Source organism: Eubalaena glacialis, chromosome 8 (assembly GCF_028564815.1).
Source record: "Eubalaena glacialis isolate mEubGla1 chromosome 8, mEubGla1.1.hap2.+ XY, whole genome shotgun sequence".
Lineage (NCBI taxonomy): Eukaryota > Metazoa > Chordata > Mammalia > Artiodactyla > Balaenidae > Eubalaena > Eubalaena glacialis.
Window position 1 is genome coordinate 6,648,227 of NC_083723.1, and position 15,139 is coordinate 6,663,365.

At 39.5% G+C, this 15,139-nt stretch overlaps 1 long non-coding RNA gene across 1 annotated transcript in view; it reads left to right on the forward strand.

Moving 5' to 3' along the window:
• LOC133096085 (uncharacterized) overlaps positions 1-14,076 on the forward strand; it is a 66,392-nt gene extending 52,316 nt beyond the window's left edge. The window contains exon 5 of the long non-coding RNA XR_009701739.1: positions 14,015-14,076. This is a non-coding gene — a long non-coding RNA (uncharacterized LOC133096085). The remainder of the gene's footprint in view (positions 1-14,014) is intronic.
• The last annotated feature ends 1,063 nt before the right edge of the window (positions 14,077-15,139 follow it).

A 15,139-nucleotide genomic window follows, 5' to 3' on the forward strand; every position in this document is an offset into this window, starting at 1 on the left:
TTGTGCCTCCTTTGTCATAAATTAATTGGCCATAAAAGTGTGGGTTCATTTCTGTACTCTCTATTCTGTTCCATTGATCTATTTGTCTGGTTTTTTTTGTGCCAGAATCATACTGTTTTGATTACTATAGCTTTGTAGTATAGTTTGAAATCAGGGAGCATGGCACTTCCAGCTTTGTTCTTCTTTCTCAAGATTGTTTTGGCTATTCAAAGTCTTCTGTGTTTTCATACAAATTTTAAAATTATTTGTTCTAGTTCTGTGAAAAATGCCATTGGTGTTTTGATAGGGATAGCACTGAATCTATAGTTTGCCTTAGGTAGTATGGCCATTTTAACAATATTAATTCTTCCAATCCATGACAAGTAGAAAGCTACTTGTTTGTGTTGTCTTCAGTTTCTTTCATCAGCATCTTATGGTTTCCTGAGTACAGGTTTCTTACCTCCTTAATTAGATGTATTCCTAGGTATTTTATTCTTTTTGATGCAATTGTATTTCTAATAATAGTTCTGGGGTGATGTCTTTAGGATTTTCTATGTCTATTATCATGTCATCTGCAAATAGTGACAGTTTTACTTCTTCCTTTCCAATTTGGATTCCTTTTATTTCTTTTTCTTGTCTGACTGCTGTGTCTAGGACTACCAATACTATGTTGAATAAAGGTGGCCAGAGGAGGCATCCTTGTTTTGTTCCTGACCTTAGAGGAAATGCTTTCAGCTTTCCACCATTGAGTATGGTGTTGGCTGTAGGTTTGTCATATTTGGCCTTTATTATATTGAGGTATGTTCCTTCTATACCCACTTTGTTGAGAGCTTTTATCATAAATGCATGTTGAATTTTGTTAAAAGCTTTTTCTGCATCTATTGAGATGATCATATGATTTTTATTCTTTCATTTGTTACTATGGTGTATCACACTGATTTGTGAATATTGAAACTTCCTTGCATCCATAGGATAAATCACACTTAATCATGGTGTATGACCCTTTTACAGTATTGTTGAATTCGGTTTGCTAATATTTTGTTGAGGATTTTTGCATCTATGTTCATCAGTGATACTGGACTGTAATTTTCTTTTATTGTAGTGTCTTTGTCTGGTTATGGTATCAGGGTGATGCTGGCCTCCTAGAATGAGTACAGACATCTTCAATTTGGTGGGATAGTTTGAGAAGGATAGGCATTAATTCTTTAAATATTTGGTAGAATTCATCTGTGAAGCTGTCTGGTCCTGGACTTTTGTTTCTTGGGAGTTTTTAATTGCTGATTCAATTTCTTTACTGGTCATATTTTTTATTTATTCCTGATTCAGTCTTGGGATATTGTATATTTCTAGGAATTTGTTCAGTTCTTCTAGATTGTCCATTTTATTGGCATACAGTTGTTCATAGTAATCTTCTCTGATCTTTTTGTATTTCTGTGGTGTTGGCTGTACCTTCTCCCTTTTCATTTCTGATTTTATTGATTTGGGCCCTCTCTCTTTTTTTCTTGATGAGTCTAACTAAGGGTAATCAATTTTGTTTATCTTTTCAAAGAACTAGCTCTTACTTTCATTGATCTTTTCTATTTTTCTTTAGTCTGTATTTCATTTATTTCTGCTCTGATCTTTGTTACTTCTTCTACTAACTTTTGGTTTTTGTTTGTTCTTCTCTTTCTAGTTCCTTTAAGTGTAAGGCTAAGTTGTTTATTTGACATTTTTCTTGTTTCCTGAGGTAGTCCTGTGTCACTATAAATGTTCATTTTAGAAATAATTTTACTGCATCCCATAGATTTTGGATAGTTGTGTTTTCATTTTTATTTGTTTCTAGGTGTTTTTTAATTTCCTCTTTGATCTTCAGTGATTTATTGACTATTTAGTAGCATCTCGTTTATGCTCCACGAGTATTTTTTTTTTTTTTTTTTTTTTTGGTTTTTGGGGGGTTTTTTGCAGGTTTTTTCTTATAGTTGATTTCCAGTCTCATAGCATTGTGGTCAGAAAAGATGCTTGATATGAGTTCGGTCTTCTTAAATTTGAGACTTGTTTTGCATCCTAGTATGTGATCTGTCCTGGAGAATATTCCATGTGCACTTGAAAAGAATGTATATTCTGCTGCTTTGGGATGGAAAGTTCTATATGTATTTATGAAGTCCATCTGATCTAATGTGTCCTTTTAAGCCACTGTTTCCTTACTGATATTCTATCTGGACCATCTGTCCATTGATGTAATTGAGGTGTTGAAGTCCCCTTACTATTATTGGGTTACTGTCAATTTCTTTCTTTGTGTTAGTATTTAGGCGCTCTTATGTTGGGTGTGTGTGTATATATATATATATATATATATATATATGTATATATATATATATATATATATATATATATATATATATATATATACACAATTGTTATATATTCTTCTTGGATTGATCCCTCAATCATTATGTAGTGTCCTTCTTTGTCTCCTGTAACAGTCTTTATTTTAAAGTCTATTTTGTCTGATGTAAGTATTGCTACTACAGCTTTTTTTTCATTTCCATTTGCATGAAATAACTTTTTCCATCCCCTCACTTTCAGTCTGTGTGTCTTTAGATGTGAAGTGAATCTCTTGTAGGCAGCATATATATGGGTCTTCTTTTTGTATCCATTCAGCCAGTCTGTGTCTTTTGATTGAAGCATTTAGTCTGTCTACATTTAAAGTAATTATTAATGGGTACATACTTATTGCCATTTTTTAAAGTTATTTTGGGGTTGTTTTTATAGCCTTTTTTGGTCACTGCTCCTTTCTTCTTTTGCTCTCTTCCCTTGTGATTTGATAACTATCTTTAATGTTATGTTTGGATCCTTTTCTCTTTTTTTGTGTGTGTATCTATTACAGATTTTTGGTTTGTAGTAGCCAGGAGGTTTATATATAACAATCTGTGAATATATATATATATATATATATATATGTATATATATATATATATATATAGTTATTTTAAGTGATGATCTCTTAATTTCAAATGCATTTTAACTACCCTACATCTTTATTCCCCACCCAAAATAATGTTTTGGACATCATATTTACATATTTTTGTTTTGTGTTATTTTGTTTTGTGTTGTGTTGTTTTGTTTTGTATTGTGGATATAGATGATTTCACTACTTTTGTTTTTTAACCTTCCTACTAGCTTTATAAGTGTTTGATCTACTACCTTTACAGTACATTTGCCTTTACCAATGAGATTTTCCCCCTTATAATTTTCATATTTTAGTTGTGGTCTTGTCTTTTTCACTTAGAGAAGTTCCTTTAACACTTCTTGTAAAGCCAGTTTAGTGGTGCTGAACTCTTTTAGCTTTTGCTTGTCTGTAAAACTCTTTATCTCTCCTTCAAATCTGAATGATAACCTTGCTGGGTAGAGTATTCTCAGTTGTAAGTTTTTTCCTTTCATCACTTAAATATATCATGCTACTCCTTTCTGACCTACAAAGTTTCTGCTGAAAAGCCAGCTGACAGTCTTATGGGAGTTCCCTTGCATGTAACTAGTCACTTTTCCCTTGTTGCTTTTAATATTTTCTCTCTATCTTTAATTTTTGTCATTTTAATTACAATATGTCTTGGGTGGTCCTCTTTGGATTGATCCTGTTTGGGACTCTCTGTGCTTTCTGAACTTGGATGTCTGTTTCCTTTCCCAGTTTAGGGACATTTTCAGCTATTAGGTCTTAAAATATGCTCTCTGCCCCTTTCTCTCTCTCTTCTCCTTCTGGGACCCCTATAATGTGAATGTTAGTATGCTGGATGTTGTCCCAGAAGTCTCTTAAACTGTCCTTAGTTTTTTTTTTTAATCCTTTTTTCTTTTTCCTGTTTGGCTCGTGTGATTTCCACTACTCTGTCTTCCAGTTTGCTCATCTGTTCCTCTGTATCATCTAATCTACTGTTAATTTCTTCTAGCATATTTTCTATTTCAGTAATTGTATCTTTCGCTCAGTTTGGCTCTTCTTTATATTTTCTAACTCATTGTTAAACTTCTCACTGTGTTTATCCATCCTTCTCCCAAGTTCATTGAACATCTTCATGGTCATTACCTTGAACTTTTTGGGGGTAGATTGTTTATCTCCATTTCACTTAGCTCTTCTGGGGTTTTATCTTGTTCCTTCATTTGGAACATATTCCTTTGTAGCCTCATTTTGCTTAATTCTCTGTGTTTATTAGTTTATATTGTGTAGGTCAGTTATGTTTTCTGACCTTGGAGAAGTGGCCTTATATAGGAGATGTCCTGTGGGGCCCAGCAGCACACTCCCCTCTGGTCACCAGAGCTATTTGCTCTACAGGTGCAACCCTATGTGGGTTGGGTTGGCCCTTCTGTTGTGGCTGGGCTGACTACTGTGGATGGACTCGTAGGTGGGATTGGTCCCTGGCCTGGTTGGCTTCCAGGTCCTGTCTCATTCAGAGGCTGCCATCTGCTGTTGGGCAAGGCCTTGCATTTTGTGATCTAGCAGCAGAACTGCTTGTCATCCCCAACTTGCCAGACCATTTCAAACCACTTTACATTTTTTTTATCTTGCCCCTGTGACCATTTTCCCCCTCAGTTCTCTGGCAAACTCCCACTTTAAGTCTTAATGGAAATATCATTTCTCCAGAACATTCTCCCCAGAACTTCTGTAGACCATGTGGGGTTCCCTCTATATTCCCAGGATGCTTTTTTGTATACGGACTTATGAAATTTTAAAAATCTCTCCTATTATTTTCCCTCCGAATCGACGCAGTTAATAGTAATCAAATCATTGATTTTATTCGTGTCTAGTTCCTTGGCTCCTAGACTTCTCTGCAGTTGAGCAAGGTAGCCTCCCTGCATTTGGGCACAAGGTACGTCATGTAAGTACGCACACCTCATCATTATGTGCACACCTTGAGCATTGCACTCTCCAGGCTGTACTGGAGTAACACAGGCTATATTGTAATAGTTCTTTCAGGTGTCTCTTCAGCAGTCTCTAAGTCCCTGGGAGGACTAAATATGTTTCTTTTCTTTATGTAACTCTAGCACCTGGCAGGGGGACAGTCACAAAACAGATGCTCCACGGTAGTTTGTTGAGTTGATGAAAGATTGACACTTTCTCGTCATCTCAGGTGATATCTTATCTCTGTGACAGACGAGGATGGTACATTTTGAGTTTTCAGCCCAGTTGTTTGCAATCAGGACATAGAAAAATATGTTTCCTCTTGGAACAGAAATGATCAAAAAATGTCTACAGAACCCCATTCTCCCTTCAACTTCCTGTATGTAAACCTAACACCATTTGAAGCTTAGGGTGGTGTGACTTAAGAGTTTCTCACTTGAAACTGTGATTCAACTTCAGTGTTATTTGCTCTGTCACACTGTGTGCAGAATATAAATACACTTCCAAGCCCTTTTGAATCAGGTATTATTTCTTTTTTTTTTTTTTTTTTTTTTGTTAAACCAAATCTAATATGAAACTGACTCTTTCTTGTGAGTAAATTTGAATTTTGAAACAGTAAAACAATAAGGTTTAATATAAAGCAAAATAAATTTTTTATGATCTGCCAATTTCCCAGAAAAAGTTTTGTGGTGACTTTAGTTATATACCAGATATATTAAAATCACCAATGGACAACACATATTTTATTCAGGTGCCATCTGAAAGTTTTAAAAATTTGTTGACATAATATCACTGAACTGTCCACTTTAAAATGGTTGAAATGATAAATTTTCTGTTTTGTTTATTTTACCACAATTTTTTTAAAATATGTTGTTTCAAGATTTTTAGGTTTTATAAAGGTATTGTATTAGCATAACAATGACAAATTTAAAAGACCATCTCTAATCTCATTATCCTATCAAGCATTGTTTACATTTTTTTTTTCACACACACACACTGTATTTTGGTATTATTTCTTAAGAAATAAAATTTGTAGTGGACTTCATGGGAGTAATCTGGAGCAGGAAACAGCATGTTATTTGTTCTTTCTAACTTACCTTTAAAATATCCCAGAAAATGTACAAAGCAGAGAGAGAAAACCCAGAGCAGGTCTGGCGCTAAATATAAACTCTATCACTTGCCTCCGTCATGGGGTGCTGTGGCCTTAGCACACTGGGAATAGTTTATATGAAGTAGAAAACTGCTGAGATCAAAGTAAGTTTCCTCATCAGCAGACAGTCCACGCAGGACGCGGTGCAAGCGTGAAGGCGTTTCTGAACATCTCTTTTACATTTGTGTTTGCTCTTTTTTCTCCAGTCCCCTACTGCAACTTTCCTTGCACCTAAACAAAACTCCTTTTTTTTTCTAGAATAAATTTGGAATGTTCTTTCAGACATTACTCGGTATGTAAAGATTTATGCCAGGAATAAAATTACTTGAATACTTAACCTAATTCTTGCAGCTGCCATTGGATTGTAATTGGAGTCCTGATGCCCTTCACTCAGTCTAAGGTGTGCACCTTTCTTGCTCAGATAATTATTCTACATCTTTATCTGGGTCTAGGACCATTCCTGATGTTACGAAGTCAGTAAATCTACTTTATTCACTCCCTTATGATTTTGACTGCACCTTTCCTCTGAGTGTAGGCTTTTTGATGCCCAGGTCTATCTGACCAGGATAATTTGTGCAATGATAAGTGGGAAAAACTCCTATATGTGCTTTTGTGTCCAAATTTACTCTCCGTGTTAAATCCAACTTGCATTCAGTAGCGTGAGTGCTGTGGCCTTAAAATGCTGTAGATGAGTCAGAGGAGCGGGTTTCTGTCTTTCGGTGACTCACATCTCAGCTGGGAAGCTGCTAACGGGGGAGCTACTCCCTTGTTCCTTCCCTAATTACTAGCCTGCCCTTCTGCTCTATTGGGTGGGTGCCTCCTGCCCCTCGCTGAGTCTGAGCTGCTAGGAAGGTGACGAGCACTTCCTGCAAGGCCGCTGGAGACCTTTCTAACTTTCTCTGCTAACTCAGATCAGCAGCTTTCGGGTCTGCTGCCTTTCTGCTCCTTCTCCACTGGATGGACTTTGAAAACACATTAGGATTCATGGAAAGTTTTTCTGAAATAATAGGAAACCAAACGTTGGCTGGTGAATACTTATGCTGAAAATTATTACCATAATTTTGAAATAATCTATAAAAATATGCAGGATCTTTCATAATCCAATTATAATCCAATTCCATAATTCAGTTCAATATAAGATCTGAATCCTCAGATCTGTAGACTTGAAAACATTACCAGGCACCTTTCCAAAATTCTCATGGCATTTTGCTGTGTGCTGGATAAACTGAAGGTGATGAGCTTGATGTATTTATTCCCTTTCTTTTACCTCCCTGAAAAATGTGGTCATCCCATAATAATTCTCTAACTTTTACATTTCTTCTCCTGGAGTTTGTTGCTGCAGTATAAATGAGCATTTTTTAAATAAGTGGTTGAGAATCATCAAATGAAAATATGCTATTTAAAATATGATAATGGGTAGATCTGTTTCATCATAAAACATCGTGGACTTTATTAATGTGCAATTAGTAGCATTCACTACAATATGTCAATGAATCTAATCTCGTACAGTAAGTACAAAATATATCAAACTGTGTACTTTTAGTTCTTGAAGCAGCAGGACGAAAGGCAAGCTGTCTTTCCATATCTAAACTTTTCTTATTGTTCACTTGAATTCATTGCAGCTCATTTCTTTCTAAGGGAGAAATGTCATGGCGTTATTGCTAAGATATTGGTTCACGTGAAAACATGGGCTTTTGGAAGTAAAAAAAAAAAGAAACTCTGATTTGTAGCATTTGCTGATTTCTGTGGTGTAAATATTCCAATCATGGCCAATGTCAAGCTACAAACAGTTTAACAAGCCAGTCACAGAATCCCTGTGTATTTACCAGTTGGTGCTTGGGAGCCAGAGTGAGTGGGCTCCATGACCCTGGGCGTGGTGTCCCACCCGAGATGCCCACTCATGGTGTCCAGCTGAGGGCCTCCCAACACACATGGTCACTCCTGAGACAAACCAGTCTCAGCTGGGAGCACTTCCGACAAACTCCTCTCTGTGATTTGCATATCACAGCAAATCACAGCAGAAACAGGCTTTCTCATTTATGCAACAGACTTTATGTTTCCTGTATTATTTTTCTGCACTCTTATAATGGGCAGAGACGAGTCCACACCTTCCTCCAGTGTCCACAATAAAGAGCTACTTTGTTCATCTCCACACCATTCGTTCCGATGCTGCATGGAATTCTGCACTTTAATCAAAATGCTCGCTGCTGGGCCCTGCGTTAGGGTGCGTGACACACCCAGGCTGAATGGCTTTGTGAAGACAACCTTCTTGAAGATGGGCTGCTTGGACCTCCCAAGTTAGGATTCCAAGAGGTGGGAGGATCTTGCCAGTCCAAACAGACGTACGACCTGGGAGGTTTGCTTGTTTTAACTCTTGACTTAGTGAGGAAAAGTGAAACATTTGGGAAGTATCTGTAGAAAGTCCTTAGTCTTTGCATATCTACATACTTCCCCAGAGATCCATTTAGGGTAGCCCTTATCAATACCCTTATCAATAATACCTCCAGGAAGGCTTTGTGTTCCCGCAAAATGAGTCCACGTATTTGCTGGTCGAGTGGATCTGTGTTTTGCTGTGCTGAGGTCCAGTCTGTCATCTAAGGGCGCCCCTTCCTGCCTCTTCTCCATCAAATTGACGGGGTGCGGGGGTGGACGTTTTAATGTCTTTTGAGTAAGTCTGACTTTGAAATAGATTTCTCAAGACAAGATTGTCGTAATACTTCTTGGATAGTGACATTAAATTCTCCCTCACTGACAGAGTAGTTTGAAGGTATTGCTACTTAATGGTTTCATCCCCAGTACCCTGTGGGTCACATACATTTGTTTTATAAAGTGTTCATGTGGGAACGATATGAAAGTAATATAGCCACCTCTTTCCCTACAACCCAACTCTGGAGATCCCAGGAGAGAGAGACAACACTTCATAAATTCAGAGCATTGCTCTTTTCCTAAAATAAGCCAATAAAATAAGGTGGGAGATAGAAGTGGTTGGATCCCAATTTGGGAAGAGAAGGGGTCCCTGAGTAGAAGAGGCAGAGGTCCTGCAGGGAGTGGACTTGAGTTTTTTCCGTGTCCCCTGGAGACCCTCACTCCACCTGCAGCAGGCCTCTTGCAGGAGCTGCTCCCTGGGTACAGAGAGCTGGGGCTCAGGCAAAGCTGGACAGCACCCCATCCTATGCACTGACAAAATCTTCCATGGGCTTATAGGCTGGCATGGAACTTGGGGCACTCACACCACACAGCGTAGAATACTTGGTACACACACATGCACACATTCCAAAGACTAGAAGCACAGATCTATCACCCCAAACCCAAATCCCTGGATTCTTACCCACCACATGAGAGAATGCTGAGGTTCTTCAGCTCTCCCGAGAAAAGACATAATCATAACCTTGAAACAGTGATAGGGTAATAAAAGCATAAGCGAAACTCTGAAAAAGTCAGATGTAAATGTAAGAAGAATAACAGAAGAATGTATAACTTTCAGGGATAGCAGAGAACTTTTGATCTATTCAAAGAAGATTAAAAAGAGGAGGAAAAGAGAAATAAAGTATAGCAAACCGAACACATGAAATAAGATGAAAGAAACAAACTTTTCCATAGCAACCATAACACAGGAAGGGCATGCAGGTGGCGTGCAGGCCGGGAGCCTGCTAGTGGCCAGGGCAGCTGTTGGGACCGCGTGTGGGTGGAGCCTGTGTATGTCCACCTGTGTCCGCGTGTGTGCATGCATGTGCACACGGGGCCAGGGTGGAAAGGGGAACTGGTCAGGGCTGGGGCTGCCCCTGCCACCCTCAGCTGACGGCATTCTATCACAGAGATCCAAGGAGTCTAGGACTTCTATAAACTCTGGGCCTCCACATCCTTTGGAAGATGTATTTCTCAAGAAAGAAGACTTCTTAAGCTTAATGGTTTGCTTTATACCTTTAAAATATTGAGAAATATGTTTGTGAGCCTCTCTTTGAACGTTGTGGGTAGGCCTGGAAGTTGTAGGGGTGTTGAGAAGGGAGCAGATTCTGGGTGTATTGGAAGCAGGGCCAGCAGGCCTTGCTGGTGGGTTGGATGTGGGCTGTGACAGAACGAGAGGCGTCCCCGGACCATGCAACGGATGGGCTTGCCAGCCTCCGAGACTGGGAAGGCTGTGGGTGGGGTGGGCTTGGGGAGGGGTGTTCAGAGTCTCAGTTTTGGAGATACTGATCATTAGACGTCCACATGGAGCTGTCAAATAGGCAGTCATGTGGCTCCACAGGAGCGACGTCACCAACCATGTGGCTATAGACAGAGACCAGAAGAGGGGTGAGGACAGAGCCCCGGGGTCGGATCTTCTAACCTAAAACAGCAGCTAACTCGTCCAACACGGCGGCACAGACCAGTACTTTAGGTATATCTTTTTAAGGGTCTTGTACTGAGATGTTGGAGAAAATATAATGCTATCCAACACTAACAGCCTACTGAGATTCTTGGAAAACTTCTCAAGTGAAATTGTTTCTTCTACGTTCAGCAACATAGAAGCTTGACTTCAACAAAGCATTCTTGGTTTTTAAACAAACTCCAAATATCTTTGCGTAAAATTAAAATGGCCTTGCCTGTGAGTGTCCTTATGACCCTTTGACTTAGCTGTAATGGGCTGATTGTCCATGTTCCTGAATTGTCCTAATACACTGTCAACTCTGCATTCACGTAGTCTGTCGTTTGTTTGTTTGTTTGTTTGTTGAAAATCTCAAGGACCAGAAATTCCAAATGACTCTTCCCTTTGGAGGTGGACACCTGCGTCATGATGCCACCTCCTGTTGACACCAGTGTCTCTCTGAAGCTGAGGAGGTCTGTTCACAGAACCCAGACATGGAGGGTCCCCAACCCCCGGGGACAGGGGTCAGGGGCGAAGGCCCAGCCCTGGTCTAGGGAGACAGGCTCTGTGCGGATGGGTCGCCAGCGGGACTGAGCCCAAGGGACTAGCTCGGTATTGCTTGCTGTGCTCACTTGTCTCCCTTCTCTGTCTGGCTTTTCCAGCCGCCTCACTCCTGTGACCTCGGTGCCATTCAGATCCTTATAGGGAGTTTTACTCTTCACTCCCTGTAAGGATTTGCCATGTGCCTAGTGTGGAAGGTCATCAAGTGAAAATACCTCGTGTTGCAGTACTTACCTTAGGCGTCTGCAGTTGCTGCTTCCTCTGTCCTAAATGCTGTTCCTCTAGATGTGACTTGCTTCACTCCCTCACATCCTCACGATCTTGTCCAAATGTCACCTCCTTGCTAACAACGTGTCGACCATCCTGGAAACTAACACCCTCACCTGTGCCTTCACTTCTCTTGTGACTGTTCTCCATGGCACTAATCCTCATCTGACATTCTTTATATTTTATTGTTTGTTTGTCGTCTCTCGCTCTTTACAAAAATCCAAGAGGACTGGAGTTTCACCTGTTTTGTACCTTGACGTGGGCCTTCTTCACCCACAACGGCACTTGGTACAAATAGACACTCAAAAAAAAAAAAGAAAAAATAGGCACTCAAATATTTGTTGAACACGAAACTTACATGGCAGTGGTTTTCTAAAGAATATGGCCAGGAAAATGCTTTTTCCCTTCAAGACGTTTTTAACCTTGCAATGAGCATTATAAATGTATTGTGGTATCTCTTTTGCCTTGGCTAAATTTAATTCTCAATTCGAGTAACTTTGATATCCTTTGTTTCAGCATTCGATAAGTGCTAGTTAATATTTCTATGGATGAAGATTTTCAAGGAATTAGCTGTTAACTCGACAGAGAAGAACTCAGTCAACCCAAATGAAACAGATAACATTGTGATCACCGATATGTACTTACTATTCCATTACCTTTCAGAGAGGCTAAAAAAAAAGGATTAAGTTAGCTCAGGTTCTCACAGCCTGGTCCCCAGATAAGCCCCTTCAGGATGCCCTGGGAATTTGTTAGAAATGCAGATTTTGGGGCTCCACTCCATAGCCACTGAATCAGAACTTCTAAGAGGGGGCCCAGCAACCTGTGTTTTACCAAACCTTCCAGGTAATTCTGATGCACACTGAAGTTTGAATGCTATAAAATTAGATAACACACTCAGATTTTAATGAAAAAGACTATATCAAACTCATATTTTCTCTTATGTCTTAAAATAGATTTTTGACTCAGTTTTAGTGGTCTTTGCTGAAAGGCCAGGGGTAGATGAGGAAACTTAATGGAGTAAAATCACCGCTTGACAAACATTCTCTGAACTTATGGGTGAAATCTCAAATTCCAGCCATTCTGAGGAGCAAACCCATTCACATCCTTGCTATAATATCTGAATTTTAGAATAAAGATGTTCTTAAGACACAAATTAGTATACAGTGTTCTCTAAAGTTAGATTACCGTGTCTATGGTTGATACCAATTAATGTTCTTACTGTTGAATATGGTACCATGGAGGACACATGATTTGGAGCGTGAGGTGTTTCTTCAGAGGTGATGGAGGGGTCCCACCTGCTGCCTTTTGCTAAGAACAGACTGTGATTTTTGTCTCTTACAGGTATACACATGTGGTAAAAGATTATTTCACTTCCTTACACATGCCCAATGGCGATTTTCAAGTTTGGAGAAATGTTTCCTTCTTCCTAAAAAAATGAGTTCTTATCTATCTTAAATATTCTCTTACCAATTCAAAGTGAGGCTACCAAAACAACAGCATGAATCCCTGGAGAAATGCTCCTACACAGACAGGAAAACGCCTATAATTCTTGTTGATCAGAGGAAGTCCCAGAATACACGTTAGTCTAAAGGGTTCCCTCAGGTCTTCTAAAGAGCTATTAATAAAATAATATATATACACAAAATGAAAGGCAAACAAACTTAATAAAATGTGTTTCAGTACCTCTTACAGGGCCCTGGTTCATTTGTTCATTCGTACCTTTTCACTGGTGTACTGAGGTTAATATATTTCATTTTTATCACTGTTAGTGTAATTATAATTATGTTTATGATTTCTCATTGTTTTTTCCTCTTTGTACACACATGCAGAAATTGTGCCTTCTATTATGACTGCAGAATTGACTATATATACAGAAACGTAATGAAGTACAAGAAACATAATGAAGGTTTGAAACAGGAAGCTTTTTTTTTTTGCTGCAAAGAGGAGGTTTCCATCCTGTGAGGTCTTGACACAATTATTCTATTTTCTTTCAGATAAAAAAAGTTTGTGTTTAATTCCATTTTAGTGTTTTCCTGTTTCTGTTTGTAGAGTTTCTCTACTCTCATCAAATATGGTTTTTCACAGATTTGGACTCTGTGGGTCTGTGGGAATAAGATTCGTAACCACGTATGTGAAAACAATTTCCTGTAAAGCTTCATGACTCCACGCAGATACACATATGAGTACCGATTGACATGTCTGCTCTGAAAAGCTGCAGGGCCTGTGTCTCCACTTCACCCTAAACTCATTTCCTGCCAGGCAGAACTCTTGAAACAGTTCAAGCAAAATCATTCTAAGAATATAGTGAATTAATGTGCTGATCTCATGAGGGGAGCATTAAGCTCGTCGTTTGCCAGGAGTTCATTTCTCAGTAACCCTGATACACCCCTTGCCAAAAAATCGCCGTTTAATGCTTCAGTTCAGAAGTGATTTATTTTTTAAAAGTATTTCCAGATGTTTGAATTCACCTTCAAAAAGCCACATTTTCGAAAGTGAGTGACCTTGACTCTCAGCTACCCCATCAAGTCCTGCACTTTTGTTTAACGTGTTGAAATAAAGATGCCGTCTTAGCGCAGGAAACCCCCACTGCACATGCGCTGAGAGCAGCGCGCAGGACTGCGTGGGGGGGCTGGTGCCACATCTGCTTCTAGTCTGTCCAAGCCCAGTGAGGATTGCCCCGCTGCTGCTGCCCGTGAGAACCTGGGCTCCTGCTGCCTCCCATTACCAAAGAAAGGAAGAGGCCAAACGGCTGAGTGACCTCTGTCATTCCGTACAGTTCTCTGCGTAAACACGTTTCTGGGGATGAACAGCGCGCTCAGAGTGGTGTACCTTTCCTGTCTTCCAGGGGCGGAATGAGAGCACGTGTGCATTCCGTGCACTGGAGTTTAAATCTCGGCTCTTGCTAAGACACGAAGTGGCTGTAAGTGGTGTGTTTATCAATCGTCTACTTGGTCCATGGAAGCAGGGAAAAGTCATTTTCTGTGCAGAATTGGAAAACTGTACTTTGTTTACTTACACTGAATACAGAGAAAGTCCTACCCTCCCTTTAAATTAGAGATGTATTGAACCTACTGGTTGGCAGCTGCTTCAAAATATTTTAACATTAGATGTAGGCTCTTAGAAAAAGCACGTATTTATGAAAAAAAATAAAACTTTATGAAATGATCTTTCTCGGTATACAATGGACACGTGCTGGGTCAATTATTGTCAATGGAGTTAGCAATGGACACGTGCTGGGTCACGTGTGAGTTTGCTTCTTTTTTTATTATATTCACTAGTTTGTTGTAGCACTGGACACGTGCTGGGTCAATTATTGTCAATGGAGTTCTAATTCATTAGCTTACACTGCACACTGCTTTTGGAGTTCTGTCCCAATGAGTGGTCGTCTTCACGGTGCCCTGCAGTGCCTACTGCACAGACCACAAGGTTTCTCCCGGCAGACTTGCGTGTTCAATGTGTGTGTGGGGTGTGGGCATTCTTCAGATTGCGGGCTAGAGCTTCTGTTTAGATGCTTATCTGAGCTGAGAACTCTTCTGGCACTTGGCCGTGACGATTAACACCATGGCCTTCAAATTGGCCGGCCATGGATTCAAGCCAGCTCTCCTTCACTAACCATGTGAACTCGGGAAGGTAGCTTTGTGTCCACTCATTTTTAAAATGGAGATACTCTTATCACAACCATTGTTGAGTGTGAGGCTCCGAAAGTAGAGTACTTAATTCAGTATTTGTCACAGAATAAGTGCTATGTATCTACTTTTTATATATATATAAAATTGTAATTATTTCTATTATGGTTATGACCAACTATATGCCATCTTGAATGTCTCTTGTGGGATTCTAAAGCAGAGCTCCTTGAATGAGAATGACTTACAGAAAAAAAGCAAAGCCAGTATTCCTTTCTTAAGCGATATCTTGATTCAGTCATTTTTGAAATGTCATCGTCACCTTAATTATCTTAAGAACATACTCT